General features: G+C 35.7%; 1 protein-coding gene across 4 annotated transcripts in view; it reads right to left on the bottom strand.

The window, feature by feature from the left end:
• LOC135833138 (irregular chiasm C-roughest protein-like) overlaps positions 1 to 16,502 on the bottom strand; it is a 327,416-nt gene that overhangs the window by 105,441 nt on the left and 205,473 nt on the right. For 3 of the 4 annotated variants that reach the window (XM_065346787.1, XM_065346786.1, XM_065346791.1), the window contains one exon: positions 8,219 to 8,330. The exons of the other annotated variant lie outside the window; for it this stretch is intronic. The gene's annotated coding sequence lies outside the window, so the exon portion shown is untranslated. The remainder of the gene's footprint in view (positions 1 to 8,218; positions 8,331 to 16,502) is intronic. 4 annotated transcript variants of the gene reach the window in all.

The raw sequence follows: 16,502 nt of genomic DNA, 5'->3' as shown, positions 1-16,502 counted from the left end.
TGTAAAAATATCTACATTTAACAGGCCGTCGGCGTTATTACAATGCCTTTTAATGACAGCAAACTATACGAGTAGGTAAATGTGGCTATTACACGGTAAGTAAATTTTTTGGCGCGGTTTTGCACAATGCCTGTTCGAATGCGTGGGCGGAATTGTATTTGTAATTTTCAATCGTGCCTACGTCTATACGTATAAAGGAACGAAATCCATCGCTAGTCGTTAGGTAGTAACGTTTAAGCGATGAAATTTCACAGCTAAATGTAAAAATGCCGATAAAATCTCGTACTTGCCGGTGTAATTCATGAATACTGAAAATAATATTTACCTACGCGAACACGTGCCCAAAATGTAGACGTAGAAGTTGTGTGTGTGTTTATTAAGGCATATTTGTTGAGATCGTAGTCCTTCTCTTATGCTGTTTTTCCCTTCTTCATACTTTACTTAGTCAAGCCTGAAAGGTTTTTCATTTGATTTGTTTGTGTTTGTTTTTAAGCATCACTCGCACATCTCAAAGCACAATTTGGATTTTTTTTCAAGGTTGGCAAATTTTTTGAAATACAATTCTATTGTAACAAATTTTTATCCTATCTCTTCAAAAAAAAAAAAAAAAAAAACAGAAAACAAATATCTGCTTTTCTAAACTTTAAATCCCAAAAAATTGAAAATTAACTCGAATTCTTTGAGCTCTGATGACAGGGGAGGGGAGAGTTTGAGAAGTGCTCTTTCGGTCTAGCTCAGTTCTTGTTCAAATCGCAAAATGTGTCAATTAAAACTGTTCTTTGTTATAAAAATTAAGGCCGGTTTGCAAAGAAAGGTTGTTGAGGGCTTAATAAGGGGAGTACAAGCTGACACGATTCAAAAAAGTCCTACGAAATGTAAAGTAGCCTAGATACTACATATTCAACAATTTTTTTACAAGCTCAAAATAAACAGTCACGGACATCGCGGATGTATCGAATGGGGGCCTCAAAATTTCATCTTCTCCTTCAGAATCTATCTCCTTCTGTTTTTTCTCAAGTTCGGATACTTGAATGCGAGTTGAACAATTTGTTTTTTGTTGCTTTTTTATTCAATTTTGCAAAAGAAAAGTCATCCTGACAAAAGACCAGTTGGGAGGGGGGGGGTGAAGAAGGGAAAGTGACTAAAAATTTGTCGATTGGTATTAGAAAAAATATCAATGAATGAGGGTCATTATGGCCATTTTTGTGCCCCTCACTACTTCGAGACTTGAATGGTCTTTTCTTATAGGGGATGGTCCCTATTATTAATATCGGGTGATATTTTCCCAGGGGAACCCATAGGGGGGCTGTGGCGTGGCCCCAAAGTCGAAAATTTCAAAAAATTTTAGAACCACTGCTCGAAAATGTAAAAAATTAAAAGTAGCGAATATATGTTGCTTCAAAGGTTAGCAATGCAGCACGTAACGCTTTTTTCATTTTTGACCTTTTTGGGGGTTGTGGTGGGGGTATTTCTATTTTTGAAAATTTTGGAACCCCCTTTTTTGACCCTTCCCGTCGAGCCCCGCTAATGCCCTTCTCATAGTTTATTGCTACTAGTAGTAAGTTCAATTGATATAATTTGCAACCCCCTCAACAACTTGGCTCATATCGAAAAATTCAATTTTTGACTTTTTTTTTTGAGGTCCACATTTTGGAAAACCATGAAAAGCTATCGAGGTCCGGTTTGCGGCAAAGATGTTGCATTTTACTTCTTAATCGACTGGCATGCTTGAATTTGTATTTCAAGTCAATTTTTGACTTCATCTTTGCAGATCACTTTCGGGGGTTGCAAACTTTGAGAACCCCTGAAAAAAGTTCTAAAGTCAATTTTTTCAAACTTTGAGCTGAAGTGGTCTTAAATACATGTGTTTAACCAATATAATATGCGAATGCGATACTTTCATTCAATTTAGTCATTTTGGCTAATTTTATCAAAAAAAAATGGCGATTTAACAACAGGCATAGCATTATCGAAGTAGTGATTTTACAACAGGCATAGCATTATTGCCGGTAATGCTGTGCCTGTTGTTAAATCACTACTTTTTTCTGATAGAACACTGCTTTGGGCCCCGATGGCCTTTTGGGTCTTGAGGCTCTTAGCGATCGCCAGTCAACACCATAGGCCAGTTCGCCCCTAGAAATAAATGACGACCTAGGAAGGGATGACTTTCAAAGTTGATTTCAGAGGTTGAAAAAATTGAAACAATTTCATAAAACTGTCATTCTGTCATCAATCCTTCATCTCTACACAAATCCGGTACAAATCTGTTGGAAAACTTGCCAAATTAATAGTTAGATAATTTTACGATTAAATTTTTTGATGTGTCCTTTCCCTCCCTCCCCTTTGTTATTTATATGCATCCAATTACATTTCATCTTGACAAACCAGGGTTTCAGAGATTTTTTATTCCTGGAAAAAGAAAATTTTGGAGTAAGCATTTCAAAATTTCGATACTTTTGAATTCAAAAACTTGTTTGAAAAATACATACAAATTGGTTTATTTTGTAATTTTTTTATTCAAAGAGTCCAAAATACGGAGATAGTTTTTTTTCTAAAAAAAAGATGAATAAAATTCAAAAAATCCGTAAGGAATTTTTACAAGTACTTACATACTGGAAGCTTCAAAATCGCTCAAAACGGTTTGAAAACGTTTCCATTCGGTTCCGTTGGTTGAAAATATGTTTTATACTAATTTTCACTTTTTAACTTATAATTTAGTAAGATTCTGATTTTTACCTATTCCTGAGCTTGAGATTATTTCTCAAAAATTCACCAAAAATCTAAAAATGCACTCATGAAATTTTGACTTGAAATACATTTTTGCATTATTTTTCGATCTATAGCTGTACCGGATTCGAAAAATGTTCTGTTAGTTGCGACACTTTCCTCGTTAGTATAGGTATGTCATGACACTTGGCTATCGCCACAATCCTTCAACACCATCACACGAAGCACTCATCATCTCAATCCATAACCATGTACAAAATTACGAATAACACGAGCTCTCGTACAGATGCGAAATGATCAGTACTCGTGGACCACGTCGTTGTGTGGCACTCGAGTCGTCATCCAGGGCACTCGAAATAACCGCAAACTCGGCGTAAAATATTCGTTGGGTTTCGCGTTCAGCGTTCATCAATTCGTATAAATAATCGAGTATATCTGCGGCGTATATCTCTATATGCAGGAGGAATAAAAACGACGAAATTTACATGGTAAACAAGGAATATGGTCGGCGTAGCCTATAGCGTCATCAGCAATCGTAATACGCCGACGATATACGACACAATATATACGAAACGATAGGACCTTTCTGCACGTACGCTAAGCTTTTGGAGCACGATTTGGTTACGTATATGAAAACCATTACAAGGCGACGCAATAAATCGTGTATCAAAATCAAAACCAGCCAATCGATTCGATCATAATTTACGATTATAAAAGGTTTTATACGAGGTATCAGATATGGTGGCTTGAATTATTACACACCTTGCTCGCCATCGCTCGTTCGACTCGGTTGCTTTTCCACAGCGGGTTCTGCGCCAGGCGGCGATCGTTTTTCCAACTAAATTTGTCACATTTTTATTATAAGAAATTTCCAATATCCTGATGGTAATCCTTTAGAAAACAAAATCGCTTTGGGAAACAGCGACAGCGAAAAAACCTAATTACGTACGAAGATCGTAAAAAAAAAGCAGCTCATCTCTCGTCAATACTTCAAATTACCGGTACCTTTCTTTCGTTGTCGTATCGTCAACCGTTATAAAAAACCAATCATCGGACACGATGCAAGTGGCAAAAAACATATTTGCTCGGTACGTGCCTTAAATACACATACACGTAAAAATCATCTCTACCTACGGCAGAATACCTAGTTTTCGCCGCCTAGCTGTAGTTTTCACGTAATCAGCAAATCACTGGAGGTGTCTTCAAGCACATTACACACGTCCGTCGACCAACGACGTGGGTACTATTTGGAAGAGGCGCAAAAAAAAACACACACCTCTTAATATGTCTTCTGATTAGATAGAAAAATTCTACGACCTACGCATCTTACATTAGGAAAAATATTTTCACACTATTTCCATTTCTACGCGGCTTACCTACGTCTTTTCAGTGCCTTTGCTGTTGATGCCGCTGAGAGGCTGAAAAAAACCGCGTACATGTCGAACGCATCCAGCATCGGAAAATGTATCGCGTAGGTATCCTTAAGGAGGAGAATACTCTATCTCGACGCACGTGAAATATTTAATGTAAACCAAGAATAGAAGCTTAATAATGGAAAAAAAAATTTCGTTCGCTTTTTTCTCAAGTTTTGAGCTGAATACACCAACTTATGGGAACTTTCCGCCTACTGCAAGAATCTTTCAAGAGCTGATATGTGAATAGTAAACTATTTTGGTTTGTTTATCGTTACAACTCGGAGTTAATTATTCATTCTGCGCTCACTTATGGGTAGGTTGATTGATCAAGAGGACCTTTATTTTGAAGTTTGAATTCAACAATTTTAATTATTCAGTCGAATTTCTTAAATGAGAAAAATAAAAATGTTTTCAAAATAAAAACTGTTTTTTTTTCAGACATGAGAAATTTTAAACCTCTCAATTAAAATATAAGGAAGCTGTCACGTTTCTCCGGATTTACAGGAAATATAAAATATTGTTAAAATTGAAATCTTCATTCTACCGGACTTCTTTCCCGCTTGAAATTATTCGATTTAGGTGATTATTCGTTTCTTGGTATTGAGACAAATTGACTTGAAATTGTGATAATTCGCTTTTCAGAGTCCACAGTTTTATCAGGGTGAAAATCAAGTTTCTGGGAGTTTGTTTCAGGAGATGAGTTATTTTGACCAAAAAATTATCAAAAATACCAATCATGAAAATTCCATGAAATTAAGCATGTAAGAATATAGAATAAACTAATTATTGATAAAACTATCCAGTACAATATATGGTGCAGACACTCCATCTCTTCTCAAAATTGTGAGTATGGGTTGCCTGGCTACTACAGCCCTCAGAACCACTCCTAATACATATACACTTATTATATTCAGGAAGCATCTGAAGTCCTCTTCTCTATACAATCAAAATCATTCATCCTTTCCTAATTTCTCATTCACCTTAAAACTGTTGACTGTCTGCCTCTCAACCACACCCTATTGACAAAAAGTAACCACGTCAACACCGACTAAAAATGGGACCACGTATTTTTAGGTGGTATTTGTGCTGTTACTTTTTGTCAACAGAGCAGACTTGAAAATTGATCCCAATCTCCCATATGCCTATAACTCAAATCTCCATAAAGCCTCTTCCATTCTAAACTCCATTCAGCTAATATCCTCTTCCGCCATTCTATCTGGAAAGTCTTGCAAAAACTAAGAAATATGTTCTCTCATTTGATACGTCATTACTTAAACACTCTCAACTCGACCCCCAAGCCATCAATGACTTTATTGCTTAGTGTAATGATTTCATTTAGTTTTACACTGATGGGTTGAAATCCATGGATCAGTATGGTTGTTTGTACGTTTTTTGGATTGCGAGGTTTAGCGATTTCCACTACCATGCTTGTTCAGTATTCTTTCTTGTGAACTACCTATAAGCTATACTTACTTATTATGTCCTTGAACATGGCAATTGAGAGCAGACTTAACCCGGTTGTGATCTTCACAGATTCACTAAATTCCACCTCTCAAGTAAGACCTAAATTTAAGAAGCATCCAATTGCCTCAGAAATCCCACCTCTCCATTGTGACATGGATGTTACAAAACAGCAGACTTGGCAGCAAAGCAGTCACTAAAGATTACTAGGTAAAAACGCGCTCGGTGGCATAGTGGGTTGAACCACGGCTTTCTGAACAAGAGATCGTGGGTTTAAATCCTGCAAGAGACGCAGGTGTTGACGTGTAATGTAACCATTGCAGTGCATTTAACATCTATTACATGTTAAGCTCCGAGCACCAGAACAGCAGAGGCAACAGGAATGCACATAATCTGTTGCCGGTATTAAAAAGCTGTTACTGGTTTGGGCAACTATAGGTACCCTATTGACAAAATTATGCTGAAAAGCATGCATAACAGTGCGTGATTTTGGACTGGTGTAAAAGCGTGCATTATCGCGTTAAAAATATACATTTTCGCATGCTAAACAGAAACAATCTAGCAATAGCAACTAAGTATTTTCTAAAATGCACCAGTAGTGAGTAAAAATTTTTCCAAGTCCAAAAATTGATAACATTTATGCAAAAATAACCTCTAGTCTATAAAGCTGCGAGGTGGCCGAGTGAGTTAAGCAGTCGCACATTGCAGGAACCTGGGTTCAATCCCCTCATGCGCCGGAAATTTTTTTCAATTTTTTTTTTAATTTTTTTAAAAAAATTATGTATTGGAATGTCTTAAAATTCACAATTAATCAGTAGATAGTATTGCCTGTGAGTTTCAGTTTTTCTGCTAAAATTTCTGCCCTTTTTGTACCCTTACTTTTGGTTTACTTTTAAGCATGCTATTCACTGGCTGAATAGCATGCGATTTTTTGAAAAAGTCCAAATTCACACATGCGTGTGATATGCAAAAAAGCATGCATTTCAGCATGTTGTACGCACAATTTTTGTCAATAGGGTAGCAGTGATTATACTGAACTCAGGGTTGTAAAAAACCCGGCTAGCGATGTAGGTATGAGCTACTTTGTAGATAGTGTAGAAACTTAGAAAGCAATGGGAAACTACTACATGAAAGCTCAAAACAACGTCAATTCCCCAGAATAATGGCTGTGGCATAGGCATTTGCCTCACCCTGTTAGGGTACCACTAAAATGCGATTTCCAATGTCCTGTAAAGGACATGGAACCACAACGACTACGAGGTAAAAACACCTGTCCCTGTGTCTGATGTGATGGAAACATTCAAGATTTGCCCAGGAAGCAGGACATTGCCTCATGCCATGTATGCACAGGTCATACTCTCTCCACTCGCGTCTATCTCTTCAAAAAAGAATCCCCTTTAATATGCTCTACATGTCAAGTCCAACTCACTATCTCCTACATCCCACTCACCTGTCAAGATCATACCAATGTAAGAAAGTCACTAAACCTTCCTAACTCCTCCCCCTAGTCCTACTCTCCTTTTCTACGAGGCTTTGTTTTTGAGATAAATTCTAAGCAAACATTAGAAAGCTGAACTTGACTGAAGAATGTACATATTTCCATACTCTCTAAATGAAAAAATTTTCACGTTTGCTGCTCTTCGAATAGGTACTCTTTCTCTATTATGCCCTTCTCCCTTCTCATCATCATAGATGTACTTGCTACTCAATACTCATTCCTTTATAGTTTAGGTCTCGATACTCAGTATTCGACATCCATCACATCCTTATTCAGGCAGTAAAACATCTTGTAATATTCCACATACGTATGCCAATATCACGAATACTCGTACATTTTCTTATAACATCATATTGCTCTCCACTCTTTTGTAACTTTTTTTTTCTTCAAAATTTCATATTATAAAAAAAGAAAGCAAGCGAGCAAATAAATAAAAGAAAAAATAAGAAAGAGCGTTGGAGTATTTTTATTTTTTTTCATTTCACGGCAAGTTAATAGAGTGACGTGTGAGTCACTCCTCCATATATTAGATAGATAGCTAGGTACGATACCTACCCTATACCAACTCAACTCGCAAAACGTCATCGTCATTGAGTATTGAGGTGATGCTTTTCCAGTACACATTTTTCCTCTCTCGCTCTCACTATAGCTTGCTTTCTCACTTTCCAGCAACACAATCACTCGTCGATATAACGTATTACCTATTACAGTTTAGCATTCGACGCACGTAAATCCGTTTCGAAACGTTCAAAGGAAATAGAGACATCATAAATAAATGAGGATATATCAGAAAATACGTATATATAGGTACTCGTAGTATATCGAGGTAGGTAGGTAGGTAGGTGAATTCTATTTCGCTACGGTTCTGCAACTCGTCATATCTCTATATTTCGTCCAACGTAATACCTCCTATCCTCTACCCAAAGTACCAAAGCTAACTAAACAGGTACAAATTTCACCTCATCCTCCGCAGTACCTTATTCCATCAAATGCGTGCTAGGTTGGTTTATAGGTAGGTGAATGTGATGAGCAGGTAGCTGTATACCCACAGTTTATCCATCTTATAAATTCGTCGATTTTTTTTCTTACATATTTTTTTATTCGAAAAAAGGCTTACCTGATTATACGAGGCTAAGTAATGAAGTCTTCACTTCGTCGAATTCTCTTGTAACTCCACCGCTCCCTTCACGACACCTGTGGTCGGGGTATCCTGCTGCACATTCGTCGATCTGAAACATTAAAATTCATCGTTGAATTAATGACCCAAATAATTCAATTTCAATTTCTAAAAAAAATAATAGATATTTTGATGAAGAAATACTTAGGTAGTCAAAAGTAGAGGGGGGTATTTTGACAAATCATTAGCAACACTTTCCAGAAACGCCTCCCCCCCTCTACCAAAAAAAAGTCCAAATCCTACGAAATAATAATAGGTGTACCCGAAACACTCGCCCATCTCTCCAGAGATTAATGAACCCGAATTGCAATCCTTTCGGCGATAAATTCCCATCACAATGGGTTAAATTATTCAAACAACTTGAAAATTTTACAAATCGTCGAAATCAAGCTCTCGCAATCAGATTTCAAAATACCGCACGAAATAATAAACGTTTATAAAATCAAACATACATATTTAACGATAATTGGTGGAAATTAAGGCATTCGTTCGTCGAGTCGCCGCCGTATACCCCGAATGTATTAAAAATTAACCATCATTGCGAACCTATATCTATACGTAGTACTATACACAGCAGTATAACGTTTACAATCGCTATAAAACTACCAAACTGTTCAACTTTTAATGAACCCCTCACGAAGCAAAGTTTAGCAAACGCTTTTTTTATGCAACGAGCACAACAAGCGACCAAATTGACAAAAGTATATTCGATAATTACGAACTCCCCAAACAAGTTTGAATTTTTACTAACAAGTGTACGGCGTTGAAAAATAGAGAGAAAAAATACCTACGATGATGAAATGCCATCAAACTTAGGCATAGGACTCATTTTATGGACAGTTTTAATTACATATATTATAACTGACTGCGATGACCCGCGTGTATAACTCTATATTACGTATTATACCTTAATTGTTAATACCCATAACGCTTCGAAAAACAAATATCACGCGATATGTGATGAAAAACATCTGTATCATCATCTGTTTCATAATTAATCATCGAAGTATTTTCAAAGATATCGCCGCACCGAAACTATAGTCACACCATTAATTCATTCATCATAAATACGAGCATACCTAGTCGCCCTTTAGAATGTGTGATGTGAAATTATTGCCCTATATTTCCGTACTCAAGGTTTATCGTTATGCCGAAGAGGGTCATAAAACTCCAGCATGGCGAGGAAGGGAAAAGGGAATGTAGGTAATCCACAAAATATGTAATATGAAAATTTACTATTTTACTTTGAAACGATGTAGTAGGTACATTGTAGGGGCTTTTTTTGTGAATAATTTCAGCCAGTGGATCTCAAAATGTTCACAAAAAGAATTGGAAGTCAAACTGCGCACCCTAACTTCAAAACATTTCCTATCCTGCTACTTTGCATTTCCTTATTATCAGCACTTTTCTTCGTTTGTAATCTTTGTCTGTATGAAATGAAGATTCTCATCTCACTAATACTAAGATTTTCACTCCAACAAAACAACACGTCTCGATACAGTCACAATCGAAAACCAAAACCGAATTTTTATCAGCATATGGCGAACTTCTCAGTTTTAGAAAACTTTTTCCACCGACAAAAGAATACGAGAAAATTTTGCATATTTTTTGCCATACTTTGCATTAAAACATATAAGAGGAAAAAACTTCACTTGCATATATGAAACTAATGTGTCAAGATTTGCCACACAGATTTGCTCGCATGTTTTTTTTTTTTTTTTTGTCGAAAATGTACCTAACCAAGTGACAGAAAAAAGGGGGAAAAACTTTATGCAAAAATTGTTATTTCTTTGGAAACTTCCATGCATCTTTCAAAAAAGCGTTTACATACCAGTTTATAAGATCATTAATGACATCGCGAACATGTCACTTTCTTTACATCGTCGTGTCGTTGTTGTGCACATCTCTTGTCATTAAAAGCCATCAAAATATTTCATCTTTAAGCTTGCCACTAACCCGATAAACTCTATATAGGTGAACTTTTCGTTTATTAGAGTCTCGTTCTGTATTAGTGACAAAGCCGTCGTAATGTTGTGAACTTTTCCATAATTTTGGCGTAAATTAAAATTCGTATAATGTGCTTAGATCTACTTCTACACGTGTCTTATAGATTCAAGTGGACTAAGTAAGTAGGTAGTTTTGTAGATCGTTTTAGGCAAATTAAATGTCATTGTTAGAGAAACTCGAGTGAGAATTCAATTTATCCGATTTATCAATGCAACGAGAGTCAAGTTTCAATTTTGACTTTTAATGGCTTTGAAAATTTCACTGTACGATTTTAAAACTAGAATGGTTCAAAAATTTCAAAAAATTGAATCAGTAATCCAAATTTAAAAATCATTTTCGAAGAAAAAAATTGGCCACATATTGAAACACTTCGGTGTTAAAATAATTTTGGAAACTGGTTCAGTGGTTTGTAAATAACCAGTATCAAGACCTACAGAAAAATTCAACGCAGAGGAGGGGGGAAATGCAACAAATAGTTTTGGGGAATGACCAATCAAGCAATTTGGAAAGATCAAAGTATTTCGATTTTTAAAATGAATTTTCAGGTAATATTGTTGTCTGGTTGAGAACCACTGAACCGGTTTTCAAAATTGATCTTAGGAAAAATTGTTACATCTTTCATGCTTTACAATAAATTTTTGTGGCAAGATTTTTTTCTGGCATCTTGGATTTTCTAGTAATTTTTGATAAATAGTTGCGAACCACTGAACCGGTTTCAAAAATCGTTTTTCAAAAAATGGTTCAATTTTTCAAGTCAGATTTTGTTTTCGATTGTATGTTATTTCTGTATCTCAAATTTTTGCATAATTTGTTAACCACCGAACCAGTTTCAAAAACTCATTTCATCAGAATAGTCCAATTTTCAAAGTACCTAATTCTTCTTTAGAAGGCGTTTTCAGTGCTGATGCAAATAATTTAGCCTCTGTATGCAGGGTGTCTAAAAAATCATAAAACGTGGCCTTTTTCGAAATTAATTTTTATTTGCACGTTTTTTTTCTTTGAATAAAATCTGGATCCGAAATAGTTTGACATTCAAGCCATAGAAAAAAGCTTGAACAAAAAGTTGTAATTATTCTGGTAGAATGATTTTTGAAACCGGTTCAGTGATTCGAAATCAGTATCTAAAAATTTGAGATCTAGAAAAATCTTGAAACAAATGCTGCAGATCATAAAAAAAATCACAATTCTAATCAAATAATGTTGGAAACCGGTTTAATAGTTAGTAAGCAAATAATCAAAAAATGTCTAAAATTCAACATGTCTGTTGGAAACAAAGTACAAATTTCTGTAGCCAGTTTTTCATTCCCCACAGGAAGCAACCTGAACATTTTTTCTGAAACCGGTTGTTGTATGTATTACAATTTATTCACACATTTTCATCTGATTCAAATTAGGAAACCAATTTGAAAAATGAATTATTTAAAAATGCAGAGTTCGATAATGGGATAAAAATTCACTCTTTCCATTTTAATTTTTCGAAAAAATAAGCTTATGATTTTTTGAACACCCTGCTGTAGGTATGCAGAATAGGATGGATCACCCCCCTCCCACCCTCAAAAAAAAACAAGGATTTCAACCAAATTCAGTGGAAAAATCGTGTTTTTTCGCTCTAGCCCTAACATAACCTGGTTTTGGGGAAACGGAGTGCAGTTCCAAAAGATAGTAATAACTTTTACATCAGACTAGGGTCATTTGTCATCAAAATCCAAGAATACTTTTAGGGTTCTTCTGAGTGTTTGAAAATGCAAATCTCTCATTTTTGCGTAAAATTTGTGTTTTGAAAATTTTTCTTCCCACATATTTCGCATTATTATTCCAAAATATTGAAAAATTTCATTCCTAAAATTGGGAAAATATTTTGAAATGCAGTAGCGGCAATTTTTTGATCATTATTATTTTTTTTTGCAAAGTATGAAAAATGCAATAAAAAAATCGACAATATTCCAAAGTCGATGCAACATGAAAATAAGGAGGACCTAGGATGTCATTCTTACCACGGTAATTTGACCACATGAAGACGAAATTGAGGGTCGATTTGGGCCGTAGGGAGAATGGGCGTCAAAGTAACCAACCTTTGGGCCAAGTTGCATCATTAGAGATAGACTCACATTTATAAGTAGCTTAATTACTCTTAAGGGAGCTAAATGACGACCGCCCTGAAAAGCTTTATAAGATGTGCTTCTATTTTAACGAGAATTAAGGGGAAATAAATACACACTAGACTGACATTAGACGAGGAAGTTTCGTTCTTTTTGACTGTTTTGATTCTATCCCATCTGCTAGCACCCTTCTCAATACTATAACGAATCTTAGTTCTCAATTTGTCAGTTCTCCTTACCAAGAACCACATATTTTCACCATACTGCATCAATTACTTATTGGAAAATTTCTTCAACTGATAAGTAATTCTTGATTAATGAATCGATAAGTCATATAGGTAAATTTAATGCACCTACCTACCTACTTGGTTTAAAATTGATGAAAAGGTGCACTATTGAGAAGAAAGTTGAATCAAGGAAGCATTAAAAGGCCATTGAACTTCCCACCTTAATCCGAAGATATCACTCGTACGAATTTTTCGCCATCGCGTCATCTAAGTAAATAGTGGCGGATTGAAAATAGTAAATAGATGAAAATGGAAATTCGGTTCGGCGTAAAGAAATAAAGATTATTAGCATAATCCTTGCAAAAGTCGAGGTTTTTTCCATTTCTCTAAATAGCTTAAGATTGTACCATTTCGTCAGCAACGTGTATCAGTTTAGTGTGAAAAAAAAACAGGGCCAGATTTCTCGAAGGAAGGAAAAAAAACTCCATCCACTTAAAACCTCGATAGGTTTACGCAAAAGGCGAGCTTTTGGCTGGATGCAAATTGATAAAAAATGTAAAAGTTGATAGAATTAATCGAATATTCTTCGATGTCTCGTCGTATTTTTTCTGGCAGAAAAAAAAACATCCACCATGTATTCGCACCTGGGATGTGATACTTATTCGTTGCACGAGATGATATTGAGATTACACTTAACATTAATCAAATTTCGGTAGCGAGACGAAGGAATCTGTGAAATTAGCTCGATCACGTTTTGAGGTTTCTTACGATGGTGTTGCCGTAGCTCTCGGAGCCGGTCCTAGCAAAACACAAACCCTCGTTCAGACCACTAAGCTTTGTTATACAAGCCGGATTATTTCGTTAAGTGTCAAGCCTTTTGGAGAGTTTGCAAGGAAAGACGAGCGAAAGAGATTAAGGAGAAGTGACCTCTTTTCTGCAAAAGGACAGTATATCTCAGTTTAGTGTATAACCTTTTTATGATGGATGATGAGAGCTGTTCAGATTGCTTTAACAGCATCAATCACTCCGTACGGTGCTTTTCAAGGGTGTCATCTTGCATTCATTTACTTCGCTTCTTTTCGCCTCCATCGTCTTCTCTTTTTTTTACACACCCTTCTTTGTCCCTCTGCCGCAATGCTTTACGTATACACAGTAGTTCTCTAGCATACCGCCATAAATACGCTTTTTATTCTTACATTTCACACTTCATTTTTTAAAACTTTTCATACTATAATGGAGTTGTTCTTTTTCGCGTTTTTCTTCCGCGCCATGCTATATTTTTTTAGGCAGACTGTGGTTTTTTTTCTTCACTAGCTACCTATATTCTTTCGAGTCTTTTTTCGTTACGGCCTCATTTTCCTCTTTCGAGTTTAATTTTTTTCTACTTTTTTTTTCGGCAGCCTTTTATATAATTTCAAAGAATTTTCTTTCTTTATATAGACACCACCGGAAAAAGCTCTTCATTGTTTTAATAGCTTGCAAAAAGTCGCAAGATTATTTAAAATGTGTAAAGTAGCTTCGTCTCTATCGTTTGTTTTACGTTTGGCGATTTTTCCCTTTTTTCTATCGTTCGTCGGAGTTGGTAATACGACTTTATTTCATTTGTGTGTTTGCGATGACACCGAAATTCTGCTCTCATTGAATAGTTTACTATTCGTCGTGACATACTTTTTTGCAAATCGAACTCTCGAGTACGAGAAACCCGAGCCTATAATTGAGTTTGAAATTTAAGAATTGTTTTATCTTGGAAAATTCATCATCTCGTATCGTCTATATCATCTGTTCTCCCTCGTTCGTTTCGAAGACGACGTCGATGATTTTATTTCTATTTCTGTAAGAGGTTTTATAGTAAAATACGCGAGTCGCTAGTCGTGAAATATTATACCTTTGGATAGAATTTCGGTTTACGATTTCTCCCACGTGTTTATATGCACAGTACCAACAATCATTCGCGAAGAACTATCGCTTAAAAAGGCTCCAAAAAAAAAATTGTCAACCGACGAAAATCAGTTTGAAATTTCACAGACGAACAAATTTTAAAACTGAATTAAATTTTGCTTGGGGGGATAAGTATAGTTCAACTACAAAAGTCGATTTTTCAATTTTTGGCAAATTTGGAAATAGCCCACTGAGAGAGGTAATTTTCTACAAAAGATTAAAATCTGAAAATCTTACACTAGATCAAACTTCGAAATCGGTTTCCATAATTTCTAGCAGATCTGGAGCCTCCAACAAATTTCAATCATACCCTTTACCTATTTTTTTTCACAAGCTGAAAAACTCAAATTTAAAAAAAAATTCAAAATTGACAATTTTTGGAGCAAATCACTCAAACCGGTTTTGTTCACTCAAATTTCGACCCCTTAGATCAATTTACACCATTTTCGAGCCAATCCGAAGGACTCCACCAAACTACCGGCACCTTTAAATCGCTTCAGGAGACATTGTAACCTACTTCGGCTGCTGAAAATTTAATCCTATCATAAGTTCGACATTCTGAATCCATTGGGGCAGGCAAATCGTTAATCTGAGGTGAGAGGTTGAACAGTGAAGGTACTTTTTTACAAGTTGAAAATCAGAAATTTAAGAAATATTCCAAAAATGTCAATTTTTGCAACAAAAAAAGGTCAATTTTTTTTTTTACTTCTTGAAGTTGAGCCCCTCAAATCAATTTCCACCATTTTCCAGCTGATTTGGAACCTCCAGCAAAAGTTGACTTTTCTCCAGCACCTCAAAATTACTCCCGAAGGTATTGTAAATAATCAACTTCGGCAGATAAAAATGTAATGCGGTCATAGTTTGATACTTCAAACCAATTAGGGTAGGTCAAACTCAAATCCAGGGTGACCGGATTCAAAAGTTTGGGCGTGTTGTATTTTTTTGGGGGATTTTGGAAATTTCAAATTCTAAAAAAACATTTAAAAAAGAAATCCAAAGTCGTCAACTTTTGCTGGAGCCTCCAACTCGGCTCGAAAATTATGGCAAACGATTCAGGTGGTCGACTTGACGGGGGGGGGGTAAAACAAGTTTTTGAACAATTTATTCCAAAAAATGAAGATTACGGAATTTTCCAAACATTTGGGATTTCCAACAACACAAATGAATTTCGCAAACCGTCACCTTGGATTTGCATTTCACGTGCCCTAAATCGATTCAAAATTCCGCGTTTATGACATGATTGAATATTCAGCTACTAAAGAAGTGGCTCCAAATTGTCTTGAAAATGGTGGCAACTGATTCAGATGGGGGGGGGTCATTGTGGGGTCGAGTAGAAGAAGTTTGGAGTGATTTGTTTTAAAAATTGAGCATTTTGGAGTTTTTCTATTTTAATCCCACGTAAAAAATACACTTTTCAACCCCTCTCTTTGGATTTTGAATAGGATTGAAATTTCAGCAGCCGAAGTTAATTATCACATCATCTGAAGAGATTGAAAATTACTGTAGCAAAACCCATGTTGATGAAGGCTCCAGATCGCAGGGTGTCTATACATTAATTTGATAGGTACTTAAAAATCGTGACTTTTCGCGATCTTTTTTCACAACTTCTTTTTCAATGCTTCCTTATGTACACGTCATTCAATGAAATTAATATTATAGGTGCATATTAATAGGAAAATATGCTTCAATGAAAAAATTGAATTTAAAGTCGAGTCGATTTTTTAGTGACTTTGTGGTGATTTTTGGTAAAAATTGCGACTTTTTCAAAACTTTCGCGACTTTCGCGACCTATTCAAAATCGCGACTTTTTCGAAACTTTCGCGACCTGGTAGATATCCTGAGATCGGCTGGAAAATTAAGCAATCGAATTGGATAATCAACTTCAGTATGTAGGCTATGACCAATTTTCAGATCTTTTCCCTTAAATTCTCTCTTTTTATGAAAAATTACAAA

Source organism: Planococcus citri, chromosome 1 (genome assembly GCF_950023065.1).
Source record: "Planococcus citri chromosome 1, ihPlaCitr1.1, whole genome shotgun sequence".
Taxonomy (NCBI): domain Eukaryota; kingdom Metazoa; phylum Arthropoda; class Insecta; order Hemiptera; family Pseudococcidae; genus Planococcus; species Planococcus citri.
This window is presented reverse-complemented; position numbering and strand designations above follow the sequence as displayed.